The sequence below is a fragment of the Schistocerca serialis genome, chromosome 1 (assembly GCF_023864345.2).
Source record: "Schistocerca serialis cubense isolate TAMUIC-IGC-003099 chromosome 1, iqSchSeri2.2, whole genome shotgun sequence".
Lineage (NCBI taxonomy): Eukaryota > Metazoa > Arthropoda > Insecta > Orthoptera > Acrididae > Schistocerca > Schistocerca serialis.
This window is the reverse complement of record NC_064638.1, coordinates 1,230,610,873-1,230,624,260: the sequence shown is the minus strand read 5'-3', so window position 1 is coordinate 1,230,624,260 and position 13,388 is coordinate 1,230,610,873.

The following is a 13,388-nucleotide window of genomic DNA, read 5'->3' as shown; positions in this document are numbered from 1 at the left end:
GACGGAGCAGCAGTGAGGTTCGGCAGCGAGAAGATATGCCGGGACCGTAGGCGGCACGCAGTTACTGCCACATCGAGGGGCTGCAGTTGCGAGGGCCACAACCTCGTTGTCAACAGCACCCAGGACATTTGCGTTGAGTGAACATTAACCCAGTAGTGAAACCTCCAGTATTTTGGGATCACACCGTTTGTTCGCGTGTTGCTGCTCGCAGGGTCACTGACACGAAGACCAATGTATGGAGTGTTTGGAGTTGGCGAAATTAATTAACCATCCTGCACTTCTTATTAATAATCATTGAATTCCATGTGTTTATTGATGAAGTTCAACCATCGGTAATTTTTTGCCTAGTGGCCACTAACGCCCCAGTTACCTGCCCTCGAGGTTAGCGTAATTTCGCGGCCTTGCCGCTGCTGTCAGGTAAGGGGTGTAGTTCGACAGCCTCCTTGATTGTGGTTCGGATATTTTGTTCTTTTGGACTACCTTGGTCATAGTGGTTCCTTCTGCTTCTGGATGTTCTAAACACCGGATTCTGAAAATGCAGTGCTGTCCGTCAGTTCCGCCTTGCCTGTGTTATTCCATCGTTCTGTTGGTTACTAGACGTTAGGTAGATTTTGCAAGAGTGTTGTTCTGCGTTTAAGCTGTCACCAGTTAACTGAATGCAGCTCTTGGCTGTCTGTCTCATCAGTTACAAAGTTGAGCGACTTTCCCAGGCCTATTCTTAGAGCACTGTCTGAGGCCCACTTCTGTCTTAATTTGATCAGATTGTGATGATTGTGTTTTTTTTAAAAAAATATTTTAGTATGTCTTCGAGAAGTTAACTGTTCTTAAGAGTTTACTATCCAGTCCTTCAGCTGTTAAATTGTTTCTTGAATTATTACTACTGGGGCCTACAGCCGACAAATAATTTCAATTTCTGGTCACTTAGACCTTCAGCAATGAATATAATTTGTCTTAAGAATTTTTAAATTAGATATTGTCTCTTAATAGTGTAAATCTGATGATTCTTTTTAAAAGAAATATTTTAGTATCTCTTGGAGAAGTTTAACCGTTTTTAAGAATATGCTATCCAGGCCTTCAGCCGACAAATAATTTGAATTTCTGGTCAATAAGACCTTCAGCCATGAGTGCAACTTGCTTAGGAATTTTTTTTAGACATTGTATCTTAACAGTCAAATTCGATCATTGTTCCTTATTGTCAACCTCATTTGCAATTGGTTCCAAATAAAGTGTAGGTACGTGATTAAAAGAAAAAAAAATGAAAAAAACTGAGCAACCAACGGTTACTGAATAAGGCCCCATCCACAGCCAATTCCTGAAATCCATAAGTTCCATGTTTCAGATGTAATAAAATTTGTCAAATCACAATGTATTCGATGGCTAGGGTACGTAGAGAGAACGGCGGCGAATAGATGGTTCAAATGGCTCTGAGCACCATAGGACTTAACTTCGGAGGTCATCAGTCTCCTAAAACTTAGAACTACTTAAACCTAACAAACCTAAGGATATCACACACATCTATGCCCGAGGCAGGATTCGAACCTGCGACCGTAGCGATCACGCGGTTCCAGACTGTAGCGCCACACCGGCCGGCGCGGCGAATAGAATACAAAATAAAATTATGAAATATATGATCCATGCTACTAGACGAAAAGAGAGACATAGAACAAATTGGACTGGTGATGTAACTGAGGATCTATGGCGAGGATGGAAAAGAGCTGCAGAAACCGAGAAGCATGGAGGAAAAGTAGCTGAGGAAGCAAGGCTCACAGAATAAGAAGTCATGCTGAGGAGTTTCAGAGTTTTTCTCTGAATAAAGTGGGATCCACTCTTAGCTAGCGATATGAAGGGTCCTCGAGAAAAGCATCTATCTTGCTGTCATATGCAGTTAGTGAGAGAAGGACGGTGACGTTCCCCTTGGCGGCAGGTAAAATGACGGGGTCACCGTCTGCTTGTAACGACAGCTGTACATAAAATAATTTTTTTCTTTATGAATTTAGATAAATTAATGTAAACAATGTTTTGAACTTCTTTTTCGGTTCGTATCCTTATGTTAAAGAGACTGTGAGCAACTTTTGAAATGAATATTATTATTTATGTTAGATTTCCAGCAATGTGATAATCAAAAGGGAAGTGTATTTAAGCTTAAAACTATTGTAAGATGTGAAAATTGTAATTTATACACTTGGTCCATACGTAGGTAATGCATTAGGATATGTGTAGTAGAAAACCTGTGGTGAATACCCTACCTGTAGGGGAGCGGGAAAAGGTGGAGGCAGGCGAGGCGGGAAAACGCACACAGGCGCGGTTCGGCACAACGGGCTCAGTATAACAGTGGGAGGCGAGCAACGGTCGGAGTTGGGTGTCGGTCAGAGGAACATGTACTGTTCCGAGGAGGCTACCCAGGAAAAGTGGATTCCATTGAGCCTCGGATGAACCGATTCCGACGACTACTTGGCATGGCTATATTCTGAGGCACAAAATTGGAAAGATTACGACGCTAAGAAGATGGAAAGTGCCGATGTTGTGTGAGCCTTAGCCGTGCTTGTATGTGTGCCGTGCTGCCCGCTATCTCGCTGCCCGCCAACCGCCGCACCGACTTGCACAGGTCAAACATTTATTTCATCTTTAGAAGTGTATCTGTGTGGACCAGTGTCGAAAATGTTTCTAACTGTTCAATAACAACGTGACTTTTACCAGAATTGCTTCAGCCATGACTTATCCTGATCACTGACCTAGACAGGATCCTTACCTCGTATTGTGCAACCCGAGTATCCTGAACTGAAAGTTTAATGTTAGTGTTAACGAAAATTATCAGCAGATTAATCTATGCTATAAAGAAGTTTAAAGGCCAGTGTGTTATTGCAAATGTTGGTAAAGAACAAAGGTATGACTGAATTGGAAGAGAGTTTTTTTTGAATTGAGTTAGCGATGTTATTTAATTAATTTGAGACAGAAATAATGACAGTTAAATTATTCAGAAGTAAGACAAAAGAGTAGTTATCCATAGATTGCTAAATTTGAGTGTAAATTTGCTTTCAGTACTTAATAGTTTCAGTATAACGACCATAACAGTTTCAGGGCCCCCCCCCTTCTCTTGTCCATTCTTTCAAACCTTGAAATGTGTTGATCAGATTTGACCAGTAAAGCTAAATTCTGTATTAATCTTAAGTGTATTAGTGTTTTTCCATCTTTAATAGTGACATTGTGTGTGTACTTTCAAGATTGCTAATTCTAGGGTAATCCACGCCCGATTTCAGTCTTATCAATATACAAAATGCAGTTCGTAGTAATCATTGCTGTGTGGTGTTGTGTAAATTTAGCTCGTCCAAATTAGTACAAAAAGAGAAAACTCTAGTTCAGTGGATTTTTCCGGTTCCAAACTTTGCCATATAACGCAACGTTACTACGTGTAGTTATGCTTGTACATGCACCCACTTGTACAAGGAAAAACTCGCTCATTGCCTAAGTAAGCTGGCGACCGAATTATTAATCATAGGTAGCATCTACTGTGTGTACTTCTTGTCCATGCGAAGGAGTAATTATACTTTACATTTGCTTGATGCATCACAGTGGTTACTAACTGAGTATAAGTCCGATCTTGCTTCCATTAGATACACGCGGTCAACTAATGTACTAAAATCCTTGTTTATAAGGCGAAGCCCGTGAACTTATTACAGTACAGGCTTTATAGAGCTAACGTACGTCCGAGAGCGGGCGGTAGCGTTACATGCTCTCGCTAAATCTTCCCTTCTGCGGAAGCACAACTGAAGGTCTTAGGGTGGGCGCCTCTGAAAATTTAACAGGTAAGCCGCCTAATCTCTTGTGCAGCCTCATTGGAGTTCTATTCTCGTTAACGTCACTTGTATTAAGCCACAATATGTGAGATATAAAACGTGGAATCAGATTTGTTTGGACCGTTTGTAAGTTAACTGTTCTGTTGGCATAACAGAAACTGTAAAGTAACTTGTGTGTGATGTGCGATAACGAATCACATTACTTAACCCTAGGATGCATATACAGGGACTCCGAGGCCCTTGTATGTCTTCATTTTTTAAAAAAAATTCTGTAATTTTTTGTTTGATTTCAAACTGCTTTCCAGTACTCTTTCACTAACACTGTGACATTCCTCCCATCAAGTCTGAACGAGATACCTTTTTAAGTTTTTTGTTCAATACGTTTACCCATACACCGTGAATGCATAAGCAGGGCTTTAGAAGCCCTCACACATTTATAAATGTTCTTTAGCCTATATTGTCTTCAACATTTGTTTGGGAGCAGTTATTAATTCAACAATAACTGAAGTGGTATTTCCAGCAACAGGAGTGCCAACAGCAGCAGTAGCTGTAGTAGCAATAGTATAACTAAAAAATAATACACACTACTTTCTCATATTGGCGATGTCGGTGTATTTTTGATCCTTTTGCTATCAAATCTTTTATTATTGCATAGTATTGTTATACTGTGCTGCCCTTGTCAGCCTCATTGTTGCTGTAGTTTGTTTGTTGCTGCAAGGCCCTTATTGTTACGAGTATGACTCTTTTAGTGCTGCACAAGCTGCTGTTCGAGAGACACGCCTTTTGCTATGGCTTTGATACACAAAGCAAGAGAGTCAGTACGTGCAAATGCAGCTAATTTTGAAAGTGTTGTGGCTCAGTGGTTTGAAGAAGATGATTCTTGCGAGGAAGGAAATATTTTTGAAGATGCAAGTAGTGAAGAATCAGCCAATGAACCTGCAGATGTGAATATTGACGCAGGTGACAGTCCTTCCAATAATATTACTTCAGCAGAGACTGAAAATGAAGAACCACCACAAAAAGGTATAGAAGACCACACACACATTAGTCGGAATGGAACGATTTGGAAATTAGATCCTCTTGCAACTTTTCGTACGCCTGACCATAATATCGTAAAGAAGGCACCTGGTCCAGCCCGTGGCTTGAAAACCTGTAAACCTAAGGATGCCTGGGACCATTTCATCTCCAAGGAAATACTAGAGGAAATCATCAGCTGCACAAATATTGAAGACAGAAGAGTGGCTGCTTTACATCGTAAAACGTGGAAAAACGTTTCGCTAGCTGAAATGGAGGATTTTCTTGGTCTTTTACTGCTTTCTGGTGTTGAGAAGAGTTGGGATGTCCCTATTAGAGAATTATTCTTGGATGAAAAGGTAAATCCTACATATAAGGCCACCATGTCAGTAAATAGATTCGAGGATACAAGGAGAATGATTAGATTTGATGACAGGCGTACCCGTGAAGCTCTATCTGCAGATGACAAACTTGGAGCTAATCGCTATGTATGGGAACTATTTTTTGACAAGTGTAAAAATAGAATGATTCCCAATGATTCGATCACAGGTGACGAACAGCTAGTCCCATTCCGTGGGAGATGCAGTTTCACCCAGTATATGCCCTCTAAACCAGCCAAGTATGGCATAAAAATATTTTGGTTATGTGATACTACATCTGCATATGCTTTAGACGGAATTGTTTACACGGGAAGGAAGTCCCAAGAACCTATTCAGAAAAATCTTGGATTGGATGTGGTGAAAGATCTTGCTAAAAGCATTAAAGGATCATCAAAAAATATTACTGTTGACAACTTCTTTACTAGTGTGCAGCTGGCAGAAGAGATGCTTCAGAAGCAAATTACTGTGGTGGGAACAAACAAACAAAATAAACCAGAAATTCTTAATGAGATGAAACCAACTGCCTCAAGAGCAATTCATTCCTCTTTGTTTGCATTTAGAGGTGACATTACAATGGTGAGATATGTTCCTAAAAAGAAAAAGTCTGTAGTTCTCATTAGCACGATACATCACGACAGAAACATTGATGAAACTCATGCAGAAAAAAGAAACCAGATATAATAAAGTTCTATAACTCTACGAAGGGTGGAGTAGATCAAATGGACCGGAAAATTCGTTATTACACTTGCAAGAGACAAACAAGAAGATGACCATTTGCATTATGGATGAATATGATGGACGTCACAGCAATGAACAGTGAAATTTTATTTTCCGCCCAACATCTGACGTACCATAGTGGAAGAAGTGATAAAAGGCGTTTGTTCCTAAGAGATTTAGCACAGGAAATGGTAAGACCACTAATGGAACTTCGTATTGAGATCCCTAATCTTCCAAAGAAAATCGTTGATGCCATGCAAAGATGTGGTGTTCAAAAAGATGTCATATTGCCGAACCAACTACCTGTTCCAGGAAAAAGAAGAAGAGGCAATTATTGTCCATATAATAAACACAGGAAAAGTGCTATGACATGCATTAAGTGTAAAACCAACATTTGTAAGGAACATAGTGGCGTTCTTTGTGCTTATTGTTTGTCACATGTTGAAAACTAAGAAAAATGCAATTTTATGTGAACAATGAGTAATAACTTTTTGTCAAAATATTGCTTATATACATAATATTGTGAATAATGAGTATGTTTTAATTGAAGAAATTGGTTGTAATAAATGTTATAAAATGTAAACTGCAACTTATAAGTGAATTAATAAAATTATTTGTGTATGTTGTATGTAAATGGATGTAACTAATAATAATTCACTCTTTTTTTTAAATTAATAAAATGTTAATCAGGCCCACCAGATCCTGTTACTCTATTTTAGGAATCTTTCGATATGAAAATAAATTTGACAGACATAAATTTAACTCCAAAGAATAATTATATGAAAAGAGGAAAATTTTATATTAGGGCAGGGCCTTGGAGGCATTCATGTGTGTTCTCGGCACCATGCATCCTAGGGTTAAGTCTGCAGCTTCTCGTGTCTGTTATCATTCAAGGTTAGGTTGTTAAGTGCGCCATGTCCCACAGTTCCTTCTTACACAATGCACGTTTCAACCCATGAGCTGGGATCGTCTTCAGTATCTTTTGGTGTTCCAGGTTAGTGTGTTCATCTAACCGGGAACACCACAAGATCCTGAAGAAGAAGAAGATCTCAGGATTGAAATGTAGATTGTGTAAGAAGGAACTGTGGAACATGACGCAGGCTAACAACTTAGAAGATTTTTATCTCTAAGAACAACATTTCGTGGGGTCGCTAGTAAGTTAACTGCTTTATTGCGACAGCAAAAAAGTAAACAGAATGAGATTTTCACTCTGCAGCGGAGTGTGCGCTGATATGAAACTTCCTGGCAGATTAAAACTGTGTGCTCGACCGAGACTCGAACTCGGGACTTTTTGCCTTTCGCGGGCAGTCGTGCTTCGGTAGCTCAGATGGTAGAGCACTTGCCCGCGAAAGGCAAAGGTCCCGGGTTCGAGTCTCGGTCGGGCACACAGTTTTAATCTGCCAGGAAGTTTCATATCAGCGCACACTCCGCTGCAGAGTGAAAATCTCATTCTGGAAACATCCCCCAGGCTGTGGCAAAGCCATGTCTCCGCAATATCCTTTCTTTCAGGAGTGCTAGTTCTGCAAGGTTCGCAGGAGAGCTTCTATAAAGTTTGGAAGGTAGGAGGCGAGGTACTGGCAGAAGTAAAGCTGTGAGTACCGGGCGTGAGTCGTGCTTCGGTAGCTCAGATGGTAGAGCAATTGCCCGCGAAAGGCAAAGGTCCCGAGTTCGAGTCTCGGTCGGGCACACAGTTTTAATCTGCCAGGAAGTTTCAAGTTTCAAAAAATGTAAAGTCAAGAAACCATGTATTTTTTTATAAACTTGTGCAGAATGACGTGAATGAATACACTATGTACATCTATTGACTTACTAGTATGTCTCGTCTCTTTCGGCACTGATCGTACCCCCTGAGACACAGCCCGGTAGCCTATTAGCAATGTCCACATCCATCGCGGAAATAATAACAGTCCATCCGCTGAAACCAGCCACTTTTTTTTTTTTTCAAAAATAGGCGCCATCCATCAAATGAATTACAATTGCAGATGTCCGCTAATATTTGTTCCCGTCAGATTTATAACACTCAACTACACATTAAAATTAGCGCTTATCAAACAGCGCAGTTCATTACGGCAGAAAATACGAGCAGAAGTCGACGCCGGGAGCTGCCGGCAAGCCTTTCTGCCGTTATTAACGAGCCCCTGGGAGATGTATGGCGGCCACTCGGACCAGAACGAGTTAGCAATCGTAAACGCGATGACTTACGGCCTAAGCCTCCACTTATCTGCGACGGCAGTCCGCTACGTTTGCAGGCATCGGCCCCCAGACCGATGTCTCTCTTACGGTACTTACAGCCGCTACTAGTCGACAATGTTATGAAAGAAATATGACGACGTAATGGCGCAGATTGTAAATTAGAGACAGAGGCCTGAGAAACGTTACGTGGGACAGAACACACTCCGCTTCTCACGATTTGTTTTTGTTCTCGTGTCTCAGACGGCAAACGTCTACATAATTTCTTACACTGTGCATTTATTTCTCTTTATTGATAAGTGTATTCCGGCATATGGAGCGTGTCCTGACAGTGGCTACAATGTTGAGCTTCAGTCCTGCAATACTAAAATAAAAAAATACAAGGTTAAAATTCGAATGTACAATGATCAGCTGAAATGCATTAAAAATTAATTCATATTAATGGGATTTCCAGGTAAAACACACGTTGAGTATTCATAAAATCTTAGCAGTGACATCCAAGATATAAAGTTAAGCAAAAATATGGCATTTCAGTCTCTGATCGCTATTTTTTATTTTCAATGACTGGTTTCAGGCTAGCTGCCCATCTTCAGATCTGTTATAGAAAGTTAAAAATATAATTAACAAGAGAGATACAGTTACTGATAGAAATATCTTAGTTTACAAAAGAAATTTTGGAATGTATTAAATGTCAACATACCATATATTGCGGTTACAGAGTAACTTGTCAGTACAGAACTATCGGTTCACTGTCATAACTAAACTAAATTTTGATCTGTTAAAACCTTATATAGGAGTTTTGGAGAAACCTGATTGGTAACAGTAAAAAGTGCCCTCAACCTATAAGAATTGTGCATATGTCATTTTTTCAACGTACATATTAATGGCGAAAATATTTTTAATAAAATAATTTTTAAAGTAATAACATATGAATAATCTTTTTTGAGTGGACCATGAACTGAAATAATTTATACTAATTTAAATTTTTTTTATAAAGAAACTTAAAAATTTAATTAAAATGTAGATATCCTTTCGAAAATGCGCGTTTCCTCTTCTTTGTATTGATTGGTGGTGGAGTGGATTTCCCCACGTCAGAGCGTATACAACGCCACGCCGAGTCCTCTTCCGCCGCGCCCAATTCACCTCGCCGCCAGTACGCTGAGGGCCGTTCCGCTGCAGCTTGTTCCTACTGGAGCGTGCTGTTGCATTCAAGAGTAAGCCCAAAACAGGTCTTTAAAAATCTCAGTCTGGGTTTTTTCTTTGATGAGCGTATGTTTCAATCTCTTGGAGCATGTTAAGATAGAGACTTTTTGGAGCTTTATGTAGCACCTCCATTTGTTCATTTATATTACTCACTTCATGTTTACTATCTTTTACATGCGCTCCAAATGCTGTCCGACTGCTATGACTGCAATGTTCCCTGTGTTGAATTTCAAAATTCTACCTTGTCTGTCCTATATAATAACTGTCACATTCAGCACATTTGATCTTGTATACTCCTGAATTGTTGTATTTCATTTGTTTTGCCGTTGCTGGTTTGTCTTAGTCAATGTGCCATTTGCCCTTCTGGAATGCCACAGCGATATTTTTTGGAAAGCATTTAGCGATTCTTTCCGACACACGCCCTTTGTATGTCAGGCTGACAGACTTCTTCTTAACTTTAATTTTCCTAGAATCATTACTGATACCCGCGGATTTGTTTTTGATCTTGTTAAACATACGTGTAACATCTTGTGTCCTGTATTCATTAGCTGCTGCTACTTGCTTAATAATACCTAGTTCTTTCTGCAACTCTTCTTCCTTTAGCGGCAATCTCAGGGCTCTGTTGCACATTGCATGAAAGTACGCTCTTTTATGCTGTGCCGGGTGGTGCGGCGTCGCTTCTATGATGTTGTCGGAACAAGTGTCTTTTCTATAGACGCCGAACACGTGCCTACCTCCCTCCTTTCTGCCGGTCAAATCTAAATAGTTAATCACCCCATTGTTCTCCATTTCTAGCGTGAACTGAATTTTCGGATGCTGCGCGTTTAAAACTTTAGTCATTTCCTCTACTTCTTCTTTTTTCCCTTTGAATAATAAAATAGTGTCGCCAACATACCGTCTGTAATAAATGAAGCACTCCGTCTTCAGGACACGAGTGGCCTACTGGGACCATCCGACCGCCGTGTCATCCTCAGTGGAGGATGCGGATAGGAGGGGCGTGTGGTCAGCACACCGCTCTCCTGGTCGTTATGGAGGTATTCTTGACCGAAGCCGCTACTCTTCGGTCGAGCAGCTCCTCAATTGGCATCACGAGGCTGAGTGCACCCCGAAAAATGGCAACAGCGCATGGCGGCCGGGATGGTAACCCATCCAAGTGCCGACCACGCCCGACAGCGCTTAACTTCGGTGATCTCACGGGAACCGGTGTATCCACAGCGGAAAACCTGTTGCCTCTGTAATAAATTAATTTCTCCTTAATTTCTGGAAAAGAGCTGAAAACTTTGTTCTCAAAGTCATTCATAAAAATTTCAGCTAAAATGCCTAATAGACTGTTTCCCATAGCTAAACCTTCATCTTGAATAAAAACCTTTTCGTTAAAGACGAAACTATTAATACTCAATGTGAACTCTAGCATATCCACGAATTTGACGATTTCTCCCATGCGCATTGACCTATTTTTTATCAGGTTTTTCCTTATAATTTGCAAAGTTTCCACAGTTGGTATGTTAGTGTAGAGGTACACGACGTCCAACGTGGCTCGGACGGCGTCCTCTGGAATTGCAACGTCCTTCACTTCGTTCACGAAACACAAACTATTTTTTACGTTGTAAACTTGCTGGTATTTATATGCAGATTTTAAATTACGGTACAAAGCCTTATTCAAGAGCTCATTAACAGCTTCCTTCCCATTACATTACATTCTCCTTGTGCAACTTTATTTGTGCTCTTGCTTCAGGTGTTCTTAAACCGGTCACTGAAAATAAAAAAAAATACGATCAAAGACTGAAATGCCATATTTTTATTTAAAGAACGATCGCGGCAATCGCATTACGACAATGATGTCTAATTTTGATAAACTTGTGCTAGTCAGGGTGTCCTAACTGATACCCGTCTGAACTATGAAGATATGGTCAAAGGGTTTTCTGCCGTCAAGGCCAGACGCAAACTTTGCTGACTGGTGAGTTTGTTTATTTATTCATGTTAGTTTTAAAAATTTAAGACTATAATGTGATTTTTGTTATGACTTAGAGAGTAGCAGTAGCTGCAGCACGAAACTGTTCAGCCCTTAAATGGATTAAAGGTATTGTGTACACTTATTATGCAGCATCCAGCTACACAGACTCTAATGCTTTACACATTGACTATTAGATCATAAAACAAATTTGATTTTTCCAGCCGGTCGGTGTGCCCGTGCGGTTCTAGGCGCTTCAGTCTGGAACCGCGTGACCGCTACGGTCGCAGTTTCGAATCCTGCCTCGGGCATGGATGTGTGTGATGTCCTTAGGTTAGTTAGGTTTAAGTAGTCCTAAGTTCTAGGGGACTGATGACCACAGATGTTAAGTCCCATAGTGCTCAGAGCCATTTGAACCATTTGATTTTTCCACACTAATCTGTAAAATTATGTAATAGCAAATCCAGTTCTGTGTTTGTTCGTCTGTATTTAGTTATTAGTTCATGCACCGAAATCCGTATTTCATCTTCATTTCTTACGCTTTCCTACAGATTCACTTGTTAATGCCGAACATTTTTTTTTTAATTTGCTACAAATTCAAGTTATTAGATCGTAAAACGACAGTTTAATTTCTAATGCATGACACGTTCGCCTCAGTTTTTAGATAGTAACACAACTTTATTTTCATTTTCAACGGTTTCGTATAAAAGAATACATTAAAAGTGAATGTATAACAAAAATCCGTTGTCTCCTACACGCTCTGCTGAATTTTTGGGCCATAAAAGAAAAGTTATATTTCTTGTGTTCGTTTCTGTTGAATTTCGACAGAAGAATGTGTCAAGACAATGAGTTTTAAGTTTGTTTCATCTGCTGCCGTACCCCAAATTCAGTTCAGGAACCATATTACATTTTGATTAAGCGCGACTAGACCGCTGACGCGTCCTTCAAAACAACGAATAGCAGAGTACGGAAACAGCTCACAGCGCTCCGACCCAAAACGGCAATTGTGAAGTGATCGGGTAATAGTTATTATTTGAAACATGTTTTTTTGGGGGGGGGGGGGTGGGGGGAGGGGCGCATATAATATGGTGTCCCTAGAGGCGCAAAATTTTTAAATCCGCCACTGCAGATAGGTTATGTAAAATACATTGAAAACGGATTACTCTCTCTCAGGCGAATTGTTTGGTGTACTGGCTAGTATTTATTTCGTATCGTGTAGCAAGAGCTTCACATATTTCCATTCAAAATTAAATTTTCGCGTAATTCTGTTGCCCTACATGAGGCTTACGGGTTTCGATATCAAAATAAGCTTTATACATTCACACAGAAACACAAGTTCAGAAGTTTAACATTAAACATCTAGTTTTACTACAGTTACAGAAGCATGTATTCACATTCACACAATGTCACCTTTATTCATCCACCTTAGGTAGTTGAGAAGGAAACGGACACACAGCCTTACTGTCTAGAGTTTCACATAAAACACTGCATTTCCCTACTCCAGCTCACATCTTTGCCACGTACAGAAATCTACCAGGAATCACGAAAATGTCTTATGGTATTACCGTCTCTGCAGTGGTGTCATAATGAATCATCTGCATACTCTCTCATCCACCACAGAATCATCAAAAACCTTGGGCCTCTAAATTAGGTAATACCTGCTAAATTAATTTTACACTTTTACATTATTTTTTGTAACTCTAGATACCTTTTTTCTTGTTCTTTTACCATATGATCAAATGAGTGGAAAAGTAAGGTGAAACACGACCTATATCCACAGGTGACTTGATGAAAAGTTGATACTGATCTTTGTAATACAGGCAGAGCCTTGAAATTTAACCTCTAGTACAATGAAAACCCACTTGCAAAGCTGAAATCTGTGAGATGTGAGTGCCGTGCGGGCACACACCGCTCTCACCATCAATCCTGAACGCTGCGGCTTAGAAACACCCATCTCCGCAACGCACAAGACGCTGCGTCTGAGTTTAACATACAGAACAAGATACCTCCTACAGTCAGCGTCCACGCTGAGTGTGTGTGTGTGTGTGTGTGTGTTTGGAGCTTACAGGAGCTCAACGACGAGGCTATCAGCGGCCTTACACGTATTAAAAGGAACGAATGTGGACCGAAATCGTCGTA